Source organism: Oncorhynchus mykiss, chromosome 23 (assembly GCF_013265735.2).
Source record: "Oncorhynchus mykiss isolate Arlee chromosome 23, USDA_OmykA_1.1, whole genome shotgun sequence".
NCBI lineage: Eukaryota > Metazoa > Chordata > Actinopteri > Salmoniformes > Salmonidae > Oncorhynchus > Oncorhynchus mykiss.
In genome coordinates this window covers 51,826,663-51,845,803 of record NC_048587.1, presented here as the reverse complement: position 1 = coordinate 51,845,803, position 19,141 = coordinate 51,826,663, and the positions used below count along the sequence as shown (strand labels likewise).

The 19,141-nt window shown below is 44.1% G+C and overlaps 1 pseudogene; it reads left to right on the top strand.

The window, feature by feature from the left end:
• Nucleotides 1–2,954: 2,954 nt before the first annotated feature.
• Nucleotides 2,955–17,261, top strand: LOC110503030 (annotated as a pseudogene).
• The last annotated feature ends 1,880 nt before the right edge of the window (nucleotides 17,262–19,141 follow it).

Here is a 19,141-nt window from a genome sequence, read left to right as displayed (position 1 = left end):
CTTCTCCCTTGAACCATCTGTAACAGTCAGACCTATCTCAGTGTCTGGCTGACCGACTACAAATGAATGGGGGAAAAGTTTGGGTGTGAATGATGTCCTCTTCCTGAAGAGGAAGGAAGGAAGTAGGAGGATAATGATTTGCACACTCTAGAGACCAGGCAGGTGCCAAAACCTGGAGTTGATTATCCTATCTTCCCCGGGCCACCACCCAAGAACACAAACCATTTCAGTCATATTAAAGGGGCAATGAAAGATTTAACAGTGGGGTTAGGGAGAGGTGTCCAAAGGCCTGCACCCAACACACAATACATGGAAGTAAGGACATCTTTAAGATGGTTATAGAATCAAATTAAATGTACCACTGTACCAGTCTCTCTGGTAGTAGAGACCATACAGTGTGTGGTGTGTTTACTGAAATATATTTTTGTCATGGTATTACTAGGCGGTGTCAGAGGAAAGCCCCAAAAAATTGGCAACGACTCCAGTCACCCAAGTCATAGACTGTTCTCTCTGCTACCACACTGCAAGTGGTACCGGAGCACCAAGTCCATGTCCAAAAGGCTACTTAACAGCCTCAACCCTCAAGCCATAAGACTGATGAACAATTCATCAAATGGCCACCTGGACTACTTACATTGATCCCCCCCTTTGTTTTTACACTGCTGCTGCTCACTGTTTATTATCTATGCATAGTCACTTTAACCCTACCTACATGTACAAATTACCTCGACTAACCTGTACCCCTGCACACTGACTCAGTACCAGTACCCCCTGTATATAGCCTCGCTATTGTTATTTTATTGTGCTATTGTTATTGTATACCTTATTATGTTTTTACTTTAGTTTACTAACTCTTTCTTGAACAGCATTGTTGGTTAAGGGCTTATATGTAAAGTTCATGGTAAGGTCTACCTGTTATATTCGGCACGTGACAAATAAAGTTTGATTTCATTTGTATGGAAAAAAAAGTGCCATGTATGTGAAATGTATTTAAAAATAAATCAATAATACTTTTTCCATTGTTTAATGAATGTGTTGAAACTGTCACAAAACATAAACTGCTGTCTGTCTGTCTGCTGTCTCTCTGCTCTGCTCCGTATTTCCTCTGATCTGATGTAGAGCTGAGCACCCCGTGCCTCCAAGGCCTTTTCCTCCAGGCCCTCCAAAAGACACCAACATCACATGGAGGCAAAAACACTAAGATGCAACCACACATGAACTGCCATGAAGTCACACAGACACACACGTGCCATAGTGTCTCACATAACACAGATGTCTCTATTGTGTTTTATCATGAAGAGACATGGGAAATGTGGATATTGTGTTTGTAACCGACCTGATAGACAATGGAAACCAAAGAGACAAGATTTACAACATTCTTTGTATCTCTTAATAATAAGTTCTCACAAAACCCTCTGCAGTAGACCAGAAGTTAAAACAATAACCATACCAGAGGACTGTAGTCACCAAATACTATCACCCACTTATCAAATCAAGGTCATTTCACAACGTAGCTGGGCTATTGCAAGCGGGCAGACCATCCCTGATGGTTACAGCTTGCTGAGATAAAATATCCAAGGGAAATGATTGTCCCTCTGTTTACAGAACAAAGTCAGACTAAGGCTTTTACAGTATAGTACAGGATACAGTAGCTTTCTCCATATTAGTAAGTTGTTTCTGATGCTCTTATACAATAGTGGGGTGGCAAGTAGCCCAGTGGCTAGAGTGTTAGGCCAGTAACCGAAAGGTTGCTAGATCGAATCCCTGAGCTGACAAGGCAAAAATCTGTCGTTCTGCCCCTGAATAAGGTAGTTAACCCACTGTTCCTAGGCTGTCATTGTAAATAAGAATTTGTTCGTAACTGACTTGCCTAGTTAAATAAACAATATTTTCTATGTCAAAGGTTGTTATAATTGTTATATTTCAGTCTTCTGTGATGTCTATGAAGTGTAATACCTGGATGCAAACTCAAAATGTCTATATATATGACAATGGTGTCATCTTTTTTGTAAGCCCATAACCATGTGTGTGAGATGTATACTTTTGTTTTAAAGTAGATTTGTGTAAGACCACCAAGAATCACTCTGTGTGACCCTGATTTAGCCCACTGTAGTAAAAGCTTAACACTGAAAGTGTGGACCTTTATACACCCTGTAACAGTGTTACTTTTAACACTGTGTTGATTTTTCTGTGTACATAGGGAATAGGGTGCCATTTAAGACACAGGTTAGGTCCTCAGATGAGCCCAGAGAGGTCCTCTTACTTCCCCTGCAGGGCCACACCATCTGCTTGGCAGGGGAGCTCCTATAGTGTCAACAGATTTACCAGCTCACTTCCTCTCCTGTTCTCCTTCCAGGTGTGACAGCACTCTTTAAAGGCAGCCCCATGCACAATTCATGAGAGTAGATTGATTTCCTTACAATGGTGGCAGTGGGAGGGTCCAGGCCAACTGATATGTAAGTGTTGGTCTGAGGAAGCTCTGATAGTCAGCCACTCATGTAGCCAAGCAGGAAACACCAGTCTGAAGCTACACAACGGAGAGAGGAGTGAAAACATAGCAGTCAGAGAGACAACAGACCTGAGTGTGTTTTCAATGGAGCTCAACAGTGTTTAGAGAACGAATCAAACATCCTGATTCTGCCCCGGTCTATTCTTACCTGATAAGCGTGTGACATGTTTTGGGCTGTAGGATGGAGTGGTGAAGGGTTTGGCAAGGCTTAAACTGAGGCAGTGTGTTGTGTGTTTGTGTGCGTGTAAGACTGTCCAACTCCTTTCCCTAATGTGTTTGTGTAGTCCCAGTCACCCCAGGTTACTCTCACACTGTCACACACACTGGCTGACCGACGGAACTCTGAAATTCAAGCCCCTGCGTGCCGTGACTGTAGTCACCCAAGAGTGCTGGTTTTAGGTTCCGTGCTGGCGCCCATCTCTCCTCTCTCTCCAAATGCCACACGATGTCAAGTATCAGGTCTCATACTCATCAGGTACTGGCAGGGCCCAGTGAAACAAATCCAGTAAGGCCTCCCTGGCTCCCTTCACCACGCCCCGCTCAGGCCTCCCTGGCTCCCTCCACCACGCCCCGCTCAGGCCTCCCTGGCTCCCTCCACCACGCCCAGCTCAGGCCTCCCTGGCTCCCTCCACCATGCCCCTTTCAGGCCTCCCTGGCTCCCTCCACCACGCCCTGCTCAGGCATCCCTGGCTCCCTCCACCACGCCCAGCTCAGGCCTCCCTGGCTCCCTCCACCACACCCCGCTCAGGCCTCCCTGGCTCCCTCCACCACACCCCGCTCAGGCCTCCCTGGCTCCCTCCACCACACCCTGCTCAGGCCTCCCTGGCTCTCTCCAGCACACACCGCTCAGGCCTCCCTGGCTCCCTCCACCACGTTGTGTTATGATTCTATTTCAGGATTTCTCTGGATACCAAATCGGTTTACGTGTCTAGTTTCATTCTCATAGTCCCAGTACTGCAAGAACTGGTACTGAAGACAGAGACAGAGATCGAATATTACTGAGATGGTCCCCATGGGGATACAGACAGTGTTGTGATTGTTGATGTTGATCCCAATAATGTGGCTTCATTTTTAAGTTGGACTTATGGACTTGTCCTATATGACCTCATCTGTTCTATATGACCTTATCTGTTCTTTATGACCTCATCTGTTCTTTATCTGTTCTATATGACCTCATCTGTTCTATATCTGTTGTATATGACACCTTCTGTTCTATATGACCTCATCTGTTCTATATAACCTGATCTGTTCTACATCTGTTCTATATGACCTCATCTGTTCTATATGACCTCATCTGTTCTATATCTATTCTATATGACATCATATGTTATACATGACCTAATCTGTTCTATATGACCTCATCTGTTCTATATGACCTCATCTGTTCTATATCTGTACTATATGACATCATCCCTTCTATATGACCGCATCTGTTCTATATCTGTTGTATATGACCCCATATGTTCTATATGACCTCATCTGTTCTATATAACCTGATCTGTTCTACATCTGTTCTATGTGACCTATTCTGTTCTATATCTGTTCAACATGACCTCTTCTGTTCTATATGACCTCATCTGTTCCCACTCTAAAACAAGTTAAACCCCTTTAAAATGAATACTCTAAGTAACGTGTAAAACTCAATTCAAGGAGAGCCGAGTGTCTGTGGGTTTTTGCTCCACCCTAGTACTTGATTGATGAATTAAGGTCACTAATTAATAAGTAACTTCCCTCAGGTGGTTGCCTGGGTCTTAATTAAAAGGGGAAAAAAACAAAACCGCAGACACTCTGTGGAATGAGTTTAGCACCCCTGCTCTAAGTGATTGGGAGTCTGTTTGCACACCTCAGACATTCCTAGTTTGTAGTAGTTCACAACAGACCCTCGTGGTGTGGTGCACAGGGCGGGAGTGTATATATATATAGATATATATATATATATATATATATATATATATATACACTGCTCAAAAAAATTAAGGGAACACTAAAATAACACATCCTAGATCTGAATGAATGAATTATTAAATACTTTTTTCTTTACATAGTTGAATGTGCTGACAACAAAATCACACAAATATTATCAATGGAAATCAAATGTATCAACCCATGGAAGTCTGGATTTGAAGTCACACTCAAAATTAAAGTGGAAAACCACACTACAAGCTGATCCAACTTTGATGTAATGTCCTTAAAACAAGTCAAAATGAGGCTAAGTAGTGTGTGTGGCCTCCACGTGCCTGTATGACCTCCCTACAACGCCTGGGCATGCTCCTGATGAGGTGGTGGATGGTCTCCTGAGGGATCTCCTCCCAGACCTGGACTAAAGCATCCGCCAACTCCTGGACAGTCTGTGGTGCAACGTGGTGTTGGTGGATGGAGCGAGACATGATGTCCAAGATGTGCTCAATTGGATTCAGGTCTGGGAAACGGGCTGGCCAGTCCATAGCATCAATGCCTTCCTCTTGCAGGAACTGTTGACACACTCCAGCCACATGAGGTGTAGCATTGTCTTGCATTGGGAGGAACCCAGGGCCAACTGCATCAGCATGTGGTCTCACAAGGGGTCTGAGGATCTCATCTCGGTACCTAATGGCAGTCAGGCTACCTCTGGCGAGCACAAAAAATGCCACCCCACACCATGACTGAGCCACCGCCAAACCAGTCATGCTGGAGGATGTTGCAGGCAGCAGACCGTTCTCCACGGCGTCTCCAGACTGTCACGTCTGTCACATGTGTTCAGTGTGAACCTGCTTTCATCTTTGAAGAGCACAGGGCGCCAGTGACGAATTTGCCAATCTTGGTGTTCTCTGGCAAATGCCAAACGTTCTGCACGGTGTTGGGCTGTACAACCCCCACCTGTGGACGTCGGGCCCTCATACCACCCTCATGGAGTCTGTTTCTGTTTGAGCAGACACATGCACATTTGTGGCCTGCTTGAGGTCATTTTGCAGGGCTCTGGCAGTGCTCCTCCTGCTCCTCCTTGCACAAAGGCGGAGGTAGCGTTCCTGCTGCTGGGTTGCTGCCCTCCTACGGCCTCCATGTCTCCTGATGTACTGGCCTGTCTCCTGGTAGCGCCTCCATGCTCTGGACACTACGCTGACAGACACAGCAAACCTTCTTGCCACAGCTCGCATTGATGTTCCATCCTGGATGAGCTGCACTACCTGAGCCACTTGTGTGGGTTGTAGACTCCATCTCATGGTACCACTAGAGTGAAAGCACCGCCAGCATTCAAAAGTGACCAAAACATCAGCCAGGAAGCATAAGAACTGAGGAGTAGTCTGTGGTCACCACCTGCAGAACCACTCTTTTATTGGGGGTGTCTTGCTAATTGCCTATAATTTCCACCTGTTGTCTATTCCATTTGCACAACAGGATGTGAAATGTATTGTCAATCAGTGTTGCTTCCTAAGTGGACAGTTTGATTTCACAGAAGTGTGATTGACTTGGAGTTACATTGTGCTGTTTAAGTGTTCCCTTTATTTTTTTGAGCAGGGTACAGTATATATATATATATATATATATATATATATATATATATATATATATATATATATATAGGCCCCTATAACGTTCCACTCACGTTCCACTCACGTTCTAGGTTGAGGACAGTGCTTTTCCAGAAGACGTTCAGAACAGAACTCTATCCTCGGGAGGTATTTCATAGGGGGCTGATTGGCTGAATCCTTTTCATGTATTTCATGGTTCATCTTTATAGAGAGTGAGGTCATGTCGGGAGGATGTCAGGATGGGAGGCTGAAGCATGCAGCAGCGGTGGCCTTTTTAAACCTGGCTCCATGTTAATTGGTGCTACTGAAGGGAGGCCAACACGGGCCGGGAGTGAAGCTATATAATGGCATTCATTCTGTTCTAAATCTAAACCTCCCTGTTTGGGAGACCCTAGTCTGGTTGAACCAGATTGAACGCTGCGCTTACGGTGAGGCCAGGTAGCGCTCAGTCCCGGTTTAACCAGGCTATAGTAGTTACACTGTGTAAACAGAATGTGTTGACCTTGAGACCCCCCCCCCCCCCCTAAGAAAAACTGTAGTTAAACTACAGTAGATAGTATTAACCTGCAACACACTGGACAGCCTTCCTTAAAGGAGGGCTGTAGGTGAGCCAAGAGCAGGTCAGGAAAGACTAGAAGGCACAGAGTAGCACACTATCTTAATCCTAGCACGCTAGACCCATTAGAATATGTGGACAACTACAAATACCTGGGTGTCTGGTTAGACTGTAAACTCGCCTTACAGACTCACATAAGGCATCTCCAATCCAAAATTAAATGTAGAATCGGCTTCCTATTTCGCAACAAAGTATCTTTCACTCATGCTGCCAAACATACCCTCGTAAAACTGACCATCCTACCGATCCTTGACTTTGGCGATATCATTTACAAAATAGCCTCCAACACTCTACTCAACAAATTGGATGCAGTCTATCACAGTGCCGTTCGTTTTGTCACCAAAGCCCCATATAGTACCGACCACTGCGACCTGTACACTCTCGTTGGATGGCCCTCGCTTCAAACTCTCCGCCAAACCCACTGGCTCCACGTCATCTACAAGTCTCTGCTAGGTAAAGCCCCGCTTATTCTCAGCTTACTGGTCACCATATCAGCACTCACCCGTAGCACGCGCTCCAGCAGGTATATCTCACTGGTCACCCCAAAGCTAATTCCTAATTTGGCCACCTTTCCTTCCAGTTCTCTGCTGCCAATGACTGGAAAGAAAAGCAAAAAGCATATATCCCTCACTAGCTTTAAGCACCAGCTGTCAGAGCAGCTCACAGATCACTGCACCTGTACATAGCCCATCTGTAAATAGCCCATCCAACTACCTCAACCCATACTATATTTATTTATTTATCTTGCTCCTTTGCACCCCAGTATCTCTACTTGAACACATCTTCTGCACATCTACCATTCCAGTGTTAAATTGCTATATTGTAATTACTTTGCCACTATGGCCTATTCATTGCCTTACCTCCCTTATCCTACCTCATTTGCACAAACTGTATATAGGCTTTTTTCTACTGTATTATTCACTGTATGTTTGTTTATTTCTTGTGTAACTCTGTGTTGTTGTCTGTTTCAAACTGCTTTGCTTTATCTTGGCCAGGTCGCAGTTGTAAATGAGAACTTGTACTCAACTAGGCTACCTGTTAAATTAAAGTGAAATGAAAAAAATAAAAAATAAAAATGTCCATGATGTTAGTTTGTCTAATGCAAATATATAATGCAAAATGCCTAGTTTGCTTGATGCAAATTCTGAGTTTCACTTTCAAAATACAGGTAGAGCAGCATGATTTACCTGGTCATTCCAGTCACAACAGACATGTGATACCCTGTATATTTTATAACAAACTAGGTCTACAGTTCACGTTTTCCAATGCAACGAATTGCAATAAATGCTGTGCCAGTCAAAACAATGGTTGGGAAAATGCTGTACAGGAAATACACTGCCATAATCACTGGCTTTAAAAGCCCCATTAGTTCAACATTACTAGGGGAGTGTGACTCAGTGGGAATAGCTTTTAACTTTCTGATTGAGAGCAGCAGACCTGGGTTCAAATACTATTTACCATAATTTATCTGGACATAATTGATCTTGCCTGTTGCAATATATCCAATAGAAAAGTCCCAAAAGTGCAAACCCTGCCCAGCTGACACTCTAGGCGGGCTAAAGCAAATGCTCAAAGTATTTGAAAGATTTTGAATAGTGATTGAACCCAGGTGTGGAGCACAGAAGGCAGCCAGTCATCCTGTTGGCAGTTATTCAGGGCTGAGTCAGGCTGGTGGAAAAGCAAAGCGATAATGCAGTGTTATTGTAGTGAAACACAGAACCCCAGAGGAGCCAATCACATTAGAGCAAAAGTGAGAGGCTCACGCCATGGAAGACAAAACAATGAGGAGTCCAAGGGCTAAGACAACAGTCCAGCATGAGGTACTGTCTTTAGTAGGGAGAGGAGGAGAGTTGTATTGGGCTGACTGTTGGATGAGAATAGTTCTCCAGAATACAAATTGTAACTGTGAGTCCTAGCCAAAGCCACACACCTAGGCTGAAAACAGTCAAAGACTGAGCCTGGTTAAGTCGGAGGTTGTTACATCACACCGTTAGGCTACATTAACGCAACTACATGAGTGTGTCTACAATGGAAGGACCTAAATCATTCACAACTGCGGCCCTACATATTCCTCCTTGTGACATTGATATAAATGCTACTATGACACTGATATAGTTCCCTACTGTGACACTGATATAGATCATAATGTGAAACTGATATAGATCCCTACTCTGACACTGATATAGATCCTACTGTGACATTGATATAGATCCTACTGTGACACTGATATAGACCCTTCTATGACACTGATACAGATCCTACTGTGACACTGATATAGATCATAATGTGACACTGATATAAACTCAGCAAAAAAAGAAATGTCCTCTCACTGTCAACTGCGTTCATTTTTAGGTGTGTAAATGTGTAAATATTTGTACCGACACAACAAGATTCAACAGCTGAGACATAAACGGAACAAGTTCCAAAGACATGTGACTAACAGAGATAGAATAACGTTTCTGAACAAAGGGGGGGTCAAAATAAAAAGTAACAGTAAGTATCTGGTGTGGCCACCAGCTGCATTAAGTACTGCAGTGCATCTCCTCCTCATGGACTGCAATAGATTTGCCAGTTGTTGCTGTGAGATGTTATCCCACTCTTTCACCAAGGCACCAGCAAGTTCCCAGACATGTCTGGGGGGGAAGGGCCCTAGCCCTCACCCTCTGATCCAACAGGACCCAGATGTGCTAAATGGGATTGATATCCGGGCTCTTCGCTGGTCATGGCAGAACACTGACATTCCTGTCTTGCAAGAAATCACTCACAGAATGAGCAGTATGGCTGGTGGCATTGTCATGCTGGAGGGTCATGTCAGGTTGAGCCTACAGGAAGGGTACCACATGAGGGAGGAGGATGTCTTCCCTTTAACGCACAGCATTAAGAATTACTGCAATGACAACAAGCTCAGTCCGATGATGCTGTGACACACCGCCCCAGACCATGAAGGACCCTCCACCTCCAAATCGATCCCGCTCCAGAGCAAAGGCCTCGGTGCAACGCTCATTCCTTCAAAGTTTAGCGTGAATCCGACCATCACCCCTGGTGAGACAAAAACGCGACTAGTCAGAGCACTTTTTGCCTGTCCTGTCTGGTCCAGCGACGGTGGGTTTATGCACATAGGCGACGTTGTTGCCGGTGATGTCTGGTAAGGACCTGCCTTACAACAGGCCTACAAGCCCTCAGTCCAGCCTCTCTCAGCCTATTGCGGACAGTCTGAGCATTGATGGAGGGATTTTGCGTTCCTGGTGTAACACGGGCAGTTGTTGTTGCCGTCCTGTACCTGTCCCGCAGGTGTGATGTTCGGAGGTACCAATCCTGTGCAGGTGTTGTGACACATGGTCTGCCACTGCGAGGACTATCAGCTGTCCATCCTGTCTCCCTGTAGTGCTGTCTTAGGCGTCTCACAGTTCGGACATTGCAATATATTGCCCTGGCCACAACTGCAGTCCTCATGCCTCCTTGCAGCATGCCTAAGGCACGTTCACGCAGATGAGCAGGGACCATTGGTGTAACGCTTGTAATCTGGGGAAGGAGAGGAGGACCAAGGTGCAGCGTGGTAAGTGTTCATATTATTTATTGAAATATGCAACACTAGACAAAACAACAAACACAACAAACAAACAGTCCTGAAAGGTGAAACAAAAACACTAAACAGGAAACAACCACCCACAAAACACAATGGAAAACAGGCAACCTAAATATGGTTCTCAATCAGGGACAACGATTGACAGCTGCCTCTGATCGAGAACCATACCAGGCCAAACACAGAAATATAAAATCATAGACAAACTAACATAGACAACCCACCCAACTCACGCCCTGACCATACTAAAACAAAAGAAAAAACAAAGAAACTAAGGTCAGAACGTGACACTTGGCATCTTTCTTTTGGTGTTTTTCAGAATCAGTAGACATTTTTACAATGTTACGTAGATGGAAAAAAGCTGTCCTTGAAATGGTCTTGATATGTTCTTCAAAAGAGAGATCAGGGTCCAGAGTAACGCCGAGGTCCTTCACAGTTTTATTTGAGACGACTGTACAACCATTAAGATTAATTGTCAGATTCAACAGAAGATCTCTTTGTTTCTTGGGACCTAGAACAAGCATCTCTGTTTAGTCCGAGTTTAAAAGTAGAACGTTTGCAGCCATCCACTTCCTTATGTCTGAAACACATGCTTCTAGCGAGGGCAATTTTGGGGCTTCACCATGTTTCACTGAAATGTACAGTAGTGCGTCATCCGCATAGCAGTGAAAGTTAACATTAAGTTTCCGAATGACATCACCAAGAGGTAAAATATATAGTGAAAACAATAGTGGTCCTAAAATGGAACCTTGAGGAACATCAGAATTTGCAGTTGATTTGTCAGAGGACAAACCCTCCACAGAGACAAACTGATATCTTTCCGACAGATAAGACCGAACCCAGGCCAGAACTTGTCCGTGTAGACCAATTTGGGATTCCAATCTCTCCAAAAGAATGTGGTGATCGACCGTATCAAAAGCAGCACTAAGGTCTAGGAGAACGAGGACAGATGCAGAGCCTCTGTGTGACGCCATTAAAAAGTAATTTAACATCTCCACAAGTGCAGTCTCAGTGCTAAGATGGGGTCTAAAACCAGACTGAAGCGTTCCGTATACATTGTTTCTCTTCAAGAAGGCAGTGAGTTGCTGAGCAACAGCTTTTTCTAAAAATGTTGAGAGGAATGGGAGATTCGATATAGGCCGACAGTTTTTATATTTTCTGGGTCAAGGTTTGGCTTTTTCAAGAGAGGCATTATTACTGACACGTTTAGTGAGTTTGGTACACATATGGTGGATAGAGAGCCTTTTATTATATTCAACATAGGAGGGCCAAGCACACGAAGCAGCTCTTTCAGTAGTTTAGGTGGAACAGGGTCCAGTATGCAGCTTGAAGGTTTAGAGGCCGTGACAAGAGAGATATAGTACAAAAACACATGAGTGTCTCCCTTGATCCTAGGTCTTGGCAGAGTTGTGCAGACTCAGGACAACTGAGCTTTGGAGGAATACGCAGATTTAAAGAGAAGTCAGTAATTTGCTTTCTAATGATCATGATCTTTTCCTCAAAGAAGTTCATGAATTGATCACTACTGAAGTGAAAGCCATCCTCTCTTGGGGAGTCATGCTTTTTAGTTAGCTTTGTGACAGTATCAAAAATACATTTTGGATTGTTCTTCGATACTGCATGCTAGTCCGAAGACTTCCAGTTTGGTGTGACGCAATTTCCGTTCTGATTTTCTGGAAGCTTGCTTCAGAGCTCGGGTATTTTCTGTATATCAGAGAGCTAGTTTCTTATGACAAATGTTTTTGATTCTTAGGGGTGCGACTGCATCTAGGATATTGTGCAAGGTTAAATTGAGTTCCTCAGTTAGGTGGTTAACTGATTTTTGTACTCTGATGTCCTTGGGTAAGTGGAGGGAGTCTGGAAGGGCATCTAGGAATCTTTGTGTTGTCCGAGAATTTAAAGCACGACTTTTGATGATCCTTGGTTGGGGTCTGAGCAGATTATTTGTTGCGATTGCAAACGTAATAAAATGGTGGTCCAAAAGTCCAGGATTATGAGGAAAAACATTAAGATCCACAACATTTATTCCACGGGACAAAGCTAGATCCAGAGTATGACTGTGGCAGTAAGTAAGTCCGGAGACATGTTGGACAAAACCCACTGAGTCGATAATGGCACCGAATGCCTTTTGGCGTGAGTCTGTGGACTTTTCCATATGAATATTAAAGTCACCAAAAATGTCAATATTATCTGCCATAACTACAAGGTCCGATAGGAATACAGGGAACTCAGTGAGGAACGCTGTATATGGCCCAGGAGAACTGTAAAGAGTAGCTATAAAAAAATAATGTCAGAATAATAGTACAGAGAATGATTTATTTCAGCTTTTATTTATTTCATCACATTCCCAGTGGGTCAGAAGTTTACATTAACTTAATTGGTATTTGGTAGCATTGCCTTTAAATTGTTTAACTTGCTTCCCTTGAATTTTGGCACATTCCTCCTGACAGAGCTGGTGTAACTGAGGCAGGTTTGTAGGCCTCCTTGCTCGCACACGCTTTTTCAGTTCTGCCCACAAATTTTCTATAGGATTAAGGTCAGGGCTTTTTTTGGCCACTCCAATAGCTTGACTTTGTTGTCCTTAAGCCATTTTGCCACAACTTTGGAAGTATGCTTGGGGTCATTGTCCATTTGGAAGACCCATTTGCGACCAAGCGTTAACTTCCTTCCTCATGATCTTGTCTATTTTGTGAAGTGCACCAGTCTCTCCTGCAGTAAAGCACCCCCACAACATGATGCTGCCACCCCCGTGCTTCATTTTTGGGAGGGTGTTCTTCGGCTTGGAAGCATCCCCCTTTTCCTCCAAACATAACAATGATTTTTATGGCAATTATGGCCATTTTTGTTTCATCAGACCAAAGGATATTTCTCCAAAAAGTACGATCTTTGTTCCCATCTGCAGTTGTAATCTGTAGACTGGCTTTTTTTATGGTGGTTTTGGAGCAGTGACTTCTTCCTTGCTGAGTGGCATTTCAGGTTATGTCGATATAGGACTCGTTTTACTTTGGACAAAGATACCTTTGTACCTGTTTCCTCCAGCATCTTCACAAGGTCCTTTGCTGTTGTTCTGGGATTGATTTGCACTTTTCGCACCAAAGTACGTTCAGCTCTAAGAGACAGAACGCGTCTCCTTCCTGAGCGGTATGACGGCTGCGTGGTCCCATGGTGTTTGTGCTTGCGTACTATTGTTTGTACAGATGAACGTGGTACCTTCAGGCGTTTGGAAATTGCTCCCAAGGATGAGCTAGACTTGTGGAGGTCTACAATTTTCTTTTGATTTTTTCATGATGTCATGCAAAAAGGCACTGAGTTTGAAGGTAGGCCTTGGAATACATCCACGGGTACACCTCCAACTGACTCAAATTATGTCAATTAGCCTATCAGAAGCTTCTGACATAATCTTCTGGAATTTTCCAAGCTGTTTAAAGGCACAGTCAACTTAGTGTATGTAAACGTGAGTGAAATAATCTGTCTGTGAACAATTGTTGGAAAAATGACTTGTGTCATGCACAAAGTAGATGTCCTAACCAACTTGCAAAAACTACAGTTTGTTAATTAACAAGAAATGTGTGGAGTGGTTGAAAAATGAGTTTTAATGACTCCAACCTAAGTGTATGTAAATTTCCGACTTTAACTCTATGTTAATGAGTGAGAAACAACCATTCCTAACACACACAGCATGCTAGCAGATACCCATCGACTTATATTCATTGTGCTAATGCTAGTTAGCTTTGGCTCACGAAGCTACCTCTAACTTTATTCATACTAGACGCAGAAACATGGTATCCACGAGTTCATCTGATTCTGTGGATGTATGAAAACTTTGCCAAAATACCAAAGTGATGCCTTTAATGCAGTAAGTTACTGAAACAATTACAAAAACGGTGAATAGTGCAGGTAATAGCCTAACCACCGATCAAGCAAAATTATGGACTAATGCCTAGATTCAGTCAGATCAAGCATTAACCAGCGAAAGCAGACAGCTGCATAGCGGATGTTTTGGCAGTGTTAGAGGTGGAACTGTGTTGGAGAGTCAAATCAGTGAGCAGCTGCTCTTGATCTTTGTCATGAAGCCACAGCCGCCCACTCGTGTTAGTGAGTGTCAATGTCCACTTTAGGTATAATGCCAGGAGCCAATTGTGGATTTGACTGGTCTAATGCAGTTACAACCGATATGCGGATGTCGGCTAAAGCAGATCTGCATGACTAGAACCCTAAACATTCAAATCCCTTTGCTGCAGGATTATTTTGCTGTGACAATTTAGGTCAAATTAAGAGCCTTCATCTGTACTTCCCTCGGGTCAAACCGAGCAGTTCAGCATGAGCTGGAGAGAGACATCAGCGACAAGGTGACAGCTCAGATAATAGATAAGAGATGTCACCATTTCAGGAATGCGTCAGATGTAATCAGCTACTACAAAGGGTAGTACCCACCCACTAGTTTAGGGTAGAGTGGTCGAGTGACTTGACCCTTTGTGAGTAGTACCCACACACTAGTTTAGGGCAGAGGGGTCGAGTGACTTGACCCTTTGTGAGTAGTACCCACCCACTAGTTTAGGGCAGAGGGTTCGAGTGACTTGACCCTTTGGGAGTAGTACCTACCCACTAGTTTAGGGCAGAGGGGTCACGTGACTTGACCCTTTGTGAGTAGTACCCACACACTAGTTTAGGGAAGAGGGGTTGAGAGACTGAACCCTTCTAGAGTCAGAGGCCCTACCCATTCACAAGTTTAGAAGTTAATTTTATACAGCTTTGTGATTGGAATGGAATATCTACCTATCGACAGTGTTGTGTTAAATGTTCTTAGAATATAAAGCACTCAATCCCAAACGTAACCACTACGCCTGTCTGTCTCCTGGCGTAGGACCTTCCAGTCCTCACCACTGTGGCCTTATTGTACTTATTCTCCATCTTGACCAGCCTCTCCCTGCCCGACTCATGGTCTAAGTTCACAGACGACAACATCCTTCACTCCCAGAGCCAGCGTGCGGTGTCCCACAAGCTGCGTGACAAGATTGAGATCCTGCTGAACACCACGTCCAACGAGATGTGGAACCAGTTCAACACGGTCAACGTGGCCTTCACCAACGGTATGTCAGAGCCCACCAACGCCAAGAACAGACTGCAAACACACCTGGCTAAGGTGACTAATGGTTCCCTGACCAATGACCATCAGGTTCATCTCTCATGTTCTAGTTCCTTTTCCATTCAGTTCCATTCAACTCATTGAGATGCAGTTTGGTTGTTTCTTGCTATACATCATTGTTCTTCAACATCAGGTCCACGGGGTAGTAACGAAGGCATCCTAAACTGCCTGCATACCATAGCTGATTATTTTTTGGGCTGCTGTCTATGACTTGTCTCAAACGATTGAAGAGTTTATTACATTTTTGTGAAATCTTTTATGACAATAGAGAACAAATGTTTATTATTATCTAATTGTTTTTACTGTTTAATGAATGAGGAGAAAAATAAAACTCATTTCGTGCCCTTTTACTTGAGGCTAACAATCAGTGTTTAATGGGCAGAGACATGCAAACGAAGACCATGTAAGTATTGTGGAATGATCACCCTCTCCACTGGTCTAGGCCTTATATGCACTGTCATCTTGTTATGGAAGCCAGGCATGCAAAGTAACTCACCAAACTCTGTTTACTGCTAAGATAATAGTCTTCTCAAAAGAGGGACACCAAAAATAGATATCTCTGCATTGCCTGTGTTCAGCACTTTCCACTGATACATACCCTGGGTAGTGGAGTAGTGGACACTGGAGTCCATTGTTGTTAAAATGGCTAATTGGAGGTTGCTGGGCTCTATCCACCTCAGCAGTTCTCTGGTCTTATTCATTGACAGCAGCTATGATGTGAGGCACTCAGTCTTTAATTAAGCCAGTCAGCCAGCCAGTCAGTCAGACAGGGATGGTTCTGAGGAGTGGTGGAGTGATTCATGGGAATGAGATTACATGATAATGTGATGGTGGGATGAGAAGGAGGAGGGTATTGTATACAGTACAGTGTTCTTCTGATTTGATTTAAAGTTACAGTTGGGGTTGATTTTGCTTTTATCCATGGTGACTAAAAATGTTATAGATTATAACCAGATTACACTGGGGGCTCCCGAGTGGCGCACCGGTCTAAGGCACTGAGTCTCAGTGCTAGAGGCGTCACTACAGACACCCTGTTTCACATCCAGGCTGTATCACAACCGGCCATGATTGGGAGTCCCACAGGGAGGTGCACAATTGGCCCAGCATCGTCCAGGTTTGGCCAGAGTAGGGCATCATTGAAAATTATAATTGGTTTTTAACTGGTTTGCCTAGTCAAATAAAGCTTAAATAAATAAAAATACAACCATATTATAACCAGATTACAACCAGTTCCGGTTCTAAACTGGTCTAAACCGCTAGAACTGCTCTCCTCCTAAACAACTCAAATTACTCTGTTTCCTTACTCCCTGGATCATCTCAACAAACCTTTCTCCTGTTTCTCTTTGCAGACCCTCCAGGAAATCCTCCAGACCGAGATCCTAATAGATAGCCCGAAAAAGGCCCTGAGGGACAAGGAGTGCCCCCTAATGGTGGCCCAGACCAGACTGGATGAGAGCACACGTAGGCCTAACGTGGAGCTCTGCAGGACAACCCACACCACAGGTAGGGCTTGGGCAAGTGTAGGTATTTTATAGCCAGTATGTTTTACACTTACATTCCCTCCTTTATCCTCTGTTTACCACTTCTTCAATCTGATTGTCTTGTCTGTCCCTGTCCTTGTCTCTGTCCCTGTTCCCCGTCCCTGTTTCCATCCCAATCTCCAGACTGGTGGGAGAAGTGAAGGAGATAGAGGACACCATCCACAAGCTGCGTGAGAGGCTGATGGAGGCAGAAAACACCCTGCAGAAGTTGGTGAAGACCAAGGCTGCCCTGGAGCATGACCTGTCCATCAAGGCTAACTCCCTGTTCCTGGTCAGGAGAAGTGCATGGGCATGAGGAAGAGCTTCGCCAGCACCCCATGCCTGGTGGGATACACCAAAAGCTATCACATAGTATAACTAAGGGTGGTGGGATACACCTAAAGCCAACACACAGCATTGTATACACTAAGAGTGGTGAGCTACACTCTGGCCATGACACAGTACTGTATACACTAACTGAGGCCCAGAGGCTTTCCTGGTCAAGAGCATTGCTCATAGCCAAGGAAAATTCATGGATCCCATAGAAATGAGCACCACATAAGGATTGGGTAAATTCATATACATTATTGTTTCTACACTATTGTACCGACCTGAACTGTACTGTTCTGGCTCCGCTTTTCACATTGTCCTTTCTAGATTGGTTCCAGGCAAGCCCATCTGATCTATAGTGCTCTGGCCTGGTTCTTCCTACACTGAGGAACTAGAGCAGTATAGCTCAGGAGGGCTTGGATCGGCCATAGAGAATGATAGAGGACTCTAATGGCCAAGAGCTTGATTTAGCATGGGCAGCGCCATTAAAGACTTTCACCATTTTGGAGTAGGCAACTGGGTGGGACTTCCTACGGGTTAAGGAAAGATCAATAATTCCTTCCAGGTCATCAGGAGGGATCAGCCAATCTATTATACTCTGAAGTAAACATTCCCCCCCAAAATATATTTATTGATGTTTATCAATTCTGTTTATCAAGTTTTGGAATGTTTATTGATCTTGTCTTTTCCTACTAACACTGACTTTGCGGCTAATCTCTATTAACTAAAAAGGTACTTACTATGACTGTGATATGTGGTTGTCCCACCCAGCTATCTTCCTATGAATGCACTTACTGTAAGTTCAACTTGACACTAGCAATGCTGACACAAGGATTTGTCACTGATTTCTGATATACACTATTTATACAAAAGTATGTGGACACCCGTTTAAATTTGTGGATTTGACTATTTCAGCAACACCCGCTGCTGACAGGTGTATAAAATTGAGCACACAGCCATGTAATCTCCATATACAAGAAATGGCAGTAGAATGGCCTAACTGAAGATCTCAGAGACTTTCAACATGGCATCGTCATAAAAGGCATCCTTTCCAAAAAGTCAGTTCGTCAAATGTATGCCCTGCTAGAGCTGCTCCAGTCATCTGTAAATGCTGTTATTATGAAGTGAAAACGTCTAGGGGCAACAACGACAGCCGTGAAGTGGTAGGCCACAGAACAGGACCGCCGAGTACTGAAGCAAGTAGAGTGTAAAAATTGTCTGTCCTCGGTTGCAACACTGACTACCGAGTTCCAAACTGACTCTGGAAGCAACATCAGCACAATAACTGTTCATCGGGAGCTTCATGAAATGGGTTTCCATGGCTGAGCAGCCGCATACAAGCTTAAGTTCAGTGCTTTAAATCACGCCCCCATTGGACTCTAGGAAAGTGGAAAGGCATTCTCTGCAGTGATGAATCACGCTTCACCATCTGGCAGTCCAACAGATGAATCTGAGTTTAGCGGATGCCAGGAGAACGCTACCTGCCCGAATGCCAACTGTAAAGGTTGGTGGAGGAGGACTAATGGTCTGGGGCTGTTTTTCATGGTTCAAACTAGGCCCCTTAGTTCCAGTGACGGGAAATCTTAACGCTACAGCATACAATGACATTCTAGATGATTCTGTGCTTCCAACTTTGTGGCAACAGTTTGAGATGCACTTTCCTATTTCAGCATGACAATGCCCCCTTGCACAAAGTGTTGTCCAATGAAAGATCTGGTAAGCAGGCCTGGGTCTAAGCTGTGAGGTTTACCAGATGGGACAATCTGTTTGTGACTCCACATAAATCCTACTTCTTTCACTCCATGTTAAAGTGAAGTACGACAACATCACAATCGGCACCACCAAAACTAAAGCAGAGTTTCACTACGGAAATACCTTCCAATGGGTTGACCTAAGAAGAGATAAACAAAGAGTTATCGCTGAAGAAA